The sequence below is a fragment of the Pseudophryne corroboree genome, chromosome 1 (genome assembly GCF_028390025.1).
Source record: "Pseudophryne corroboree isolate aPseCor3 chromosome 1, aPseCor3.hap2, whole genome shotgun sequence".
Lineage (NCBI taxonomy): Eukaryota > Metazoa > Chordata > Amphibia > Anura > Myobatrachidae > Pseudophryne > Pseudophryne corroboree.
The window spans coordinates 1209906861-1209910720 of NC_086444.1; positions in this window are offsets into that span (position 1 = coordinate 1209906861).

Sequence of the window (3860 nt, forward strand, 5' to 3'; positions counted from 1 at the left end):
GCCCATTTCCTCTGAGCCGGAACCAACGGGTGAAGATCCCTCAGTGAAGGAGGTGGCCAAGGAACCCGTCTTGGAGAAGGTGGCAGTGGCCCTCCCTTGTTGGAAGTGTTGGCGACCAGGACATGCGGTCAGTGAGTGCCCCTGGAAAGATGCCGCAGACCTACTCTGTCCCAAGAAAGTGACCCCAGTAAGGCAGAATCCTTTCCCGCATAAGGCGGAGGTGGACGACTGGGAGGTAAAGAGACCACGCTGCGAAGAAAAGCGTGAAGACCCAGTGACGGAGACGTCTGGAATCTCCCCGCGATGGAACCGTCCACGACCAGGACGAGTGGAACAGGTGTGTCCTGGGTACCTAGAGATGCCAGCGGAAGAGGAGTACGCTGAGGAAGTAAAGATGCCAGCGGAAGTGAGGGAGTACGCTGAGGAAGCAGAGGTGCCAGCGAAAGAGACTATGTACGCTGAGGAGGAAAATAATACCCCAGTCCAGATATCGAAGGAGAACTCGGACTACGGTGAGCTGTACGCCGACGCATCCCTCCAAGAACAGATGGAGGACGACTCTGGCATCGGAAGCGCAGACAAGAGTGACTGGCAGGATCGGGTGGAGTCGTGCTCCCCGTTGATTGCCCTCCATGAAGAGGAGGAGATAGTCCTGGAGCAATACCTGCCGGAAGTACCGAGTTGGACGTACGTACGGGGAGAGGATCGTGATGCCGTGGGAGGACCCGTTCCAGAGGAAGACATACGACCTTTGGAGATGCCCCACGAGGAGATGCGACAGATGGTGGTTGTTGCCCGGGAGGAAACGGATGCCCCGGAGGATTCCGCTGTTGGGTGGTGGTCGGTACCACACCCTGAAGACAGGGACGATGCCACAGACGACATGGGAGGTCAAGAGTGGGTGACTGTTGTCCCCGTGGAGGAATATTCCCCTTGGTGGCCAGCATCGAGTGACCGTGAGGAGATGCCACTCCCCCAGAGGATCCGCCGATGGAGGTCAGGAGGTAAGAAGAGGAACCCGGAGCTGGAGGTGGAAGGATGTGGGGTCACGGTCTGTCCGGGCTGAACCCTCTCACACAACCTCGCCGGAGGGACCTCGGAATTCCCTGACCCGCGGACATCGTGAGGAACATTGTAGGGGGGGGGGGAATGTAGAGATGTGCCCTGTGGGCACATCAGTGGTGCTGTCCCTGGATGGGGACAGCGCTGGGGCAGCTTGTCTGTCCCCAACGCTGGGTGTGCGGCGGCGGGTGTTTGGTGCAGGGATCGGATGTTTCCCTGCACCAGGCTGTCGGCGGCTGGTAGCGGCGCGGCGGCGCTTTAAACTTGGCGCCGTTCTGGCCGCCAATCAGAAGCGCCGCCCACGGTATTTGGATCCGGCGCCGTCCGCGAGCCAATCGCGGCTCGCGGGGCCCCGGCCAATCAGAAGCGGGCGCAGCGAGCCAATCGGCGCTCGCCGCGTCACAGGCCCCGCCCCCGGCATCTGACGTCAGACGCCGGGTGGGAGCCAGTAGAGAAGACCGCGTGCGGGAGCGCGAAGACGGGAAGAGGACGCCGGGCGGGAGCCGACGACGGAGGGCGCCCGAAGAGCGCGGAAGAGCTCGGGTGGCGGCGGAAGAGGCCAGAAGACTCCAGTCCCGGGAAAGGAGATGTCCAGTGGCAGCTGGACGCGGCTAGGCGACGGCAGCGCCGCTGGCCCGGACGGGCCAACAGCCGAAGATTGAAAAGGAGCGCCAGAGAGGTCACCAGGGGTGGAAAGGAAAGAGCTGACTAAGCTCCCCCCTGGTGCCTCTCCCAGCGGGTCAGGTAGGCCCTTCTCAGGTGCCCCTGTACCCGCTTCTCCCTAGACCACCGGGTGTTCGGGCATTAGGCCCATGGGCACAGTCAGGCCCTTACGGCCTGTGGGCACGTAGTCGGGCCCTCCCGGCCCGTGGGCACATAGTCGTGCCTCCTGGCCCGTGGGGGGCATTTAGTCAGGCCCTCCTGGCCCGTGGGCACGTTTAGGCTGGCCCTCCAGGCCAGTGGCCACGTGTAGCCGGGGGACCCCCCGGCCCGTGGCCCTGATAGGCAGGCACTAGGCCTGGGGGCACAGTTTGGGCACTAGGCCCATAGGAATAGTCAGGCCACAGGCCTGTGGAACAAGATAGGCGGACATTAGGCCCGAGGCCAAGCGCAGGCAATAGGCCTGGGGTACATTAGAGGGCATTAGGCCCTAGTTCAGTTGGCGGCCGCTAGGGACACAAGGTGACCCAGGGCATTAGGCCCAGGTCACCCAATGGGCGACGAGTTAGTCGGGCGCTAGGCCCGAGGGATAAAGTCAGGCCTCCGGCCTGTGTACAGTTAGGGGGCGTTAGGCCCAGTAGATAAGCGGTTCCCCCCCGAAGGTGACTACAGGTGGTACTGGGCACTAGGTCCAGTCCACCCCAGGGTGTTTAGGTAGGCAGGCTCGCTTGGCCTGAGCCCCACATAAGGGAAGGTACAGGAGGTGGGTAGGCTGTGAGGCGTCCACCCCCCAGAGTGCAGGTAGGGATCTAACGGAACCGCACCGTTTGATGTTGTACTCTGATATGTGTGTTGTTACCGTGCAGGGCAAAATGTTGTTTTAGAGTTTGTGCATAGTTTGTGTTGCACCACCCACACTTGAGCCAGTTTGAGGGCTTTGTTTATGCAGCTAGTGTAGCGGATGCACACTAGGTTAGAGTTAGGCCCTGCACGGCTGTTTCTCTCTTTGCCTCCTTACAGGGACCTGTAAGTGGAGAAGATCGGAGTACAAGACGTAGGACGGTGAGTAACATCGGTCTGTGTGTTCCTTCTGTGTTCGTCCCTATCTGTCTCCCTTCCTTCAGGGCGAGCGGTGAGCCTTGCACGCCGGTGCAAGGTAGAGTTTCCACCTGGCGTGAGAGTGCCAACAGGTGAAATTCGGGCTCTGAGGCGGACGCCTGGGATGACCCTCACCTAGCGCGAAAGCACATTTTCCTCGGTTCCGGAGGGCGTTTCGGTCCACAGTCAAGAGGACGGCACTCAGCAATCTCCTTCCTCCTAGGTCATCGTGTCCGGATCCGACTGAAGATTGCCAGGTCCGTTGAAGATTCCTGTACCTGAAGGTGAGAGAGAGCGGCGCCTGGTGAGTACCGAAGCTACACCTGCATGCCAGCAGGCACCACCACACGCACCGCCGCACCTCTTACACAGACACCGTCTACTCACCATCATCCTTTCATGTGCATATTATACAGATGTAGTCACGCTCATCTTTGTGCATTGTGGTGTGTTTGTGTGTGTGTGTTTTTGTTTTTAATCATCTGCAGTTCTCACAAAATATTTAGCTCTGGCAAAAGATAAAAATTAGGATACACTTGCAACAGGAGTAATTAGGAGCAATTACTAACAAGGATATCGAAGCGTTAAACTCACTATTGTATTGTAGTGATTGTCGGACTTCCCTGAACACAGCTGAGCTCCCGTGCAGCAATATGAAGTGGGCAAGGGCTCAGAAACACGAGTTACAGCGCAGGGAGAGCGGTTCCTTTCCTCGCAGCACAAGCAGGAACAGGAAGTAACAAGTGAAGGTGATGTGTCTGACAGCCCGTGCGGACGCTCTTTCATGCTGTTAGTGTGTGCGCAGAAACCCTTCCTGCTGGGAGGCGGGTGGGAGTGACCAGAGATCAGCAGGTGGGGTGGAGCTTCAGCAACAGCACGCAGCGTCAGCGTACATTAGCAGGGTATAGCAGAGCGGGGAGAGCATCTCTCCTGCCCGGTGCCTACCTGCTTTGCAGACTCTGCTGAGCGGTTAGTGCCGGGCCTGCCTAGACATGAACATAAAACATCTATTACACCCTATACAGACATAGGGCACTACA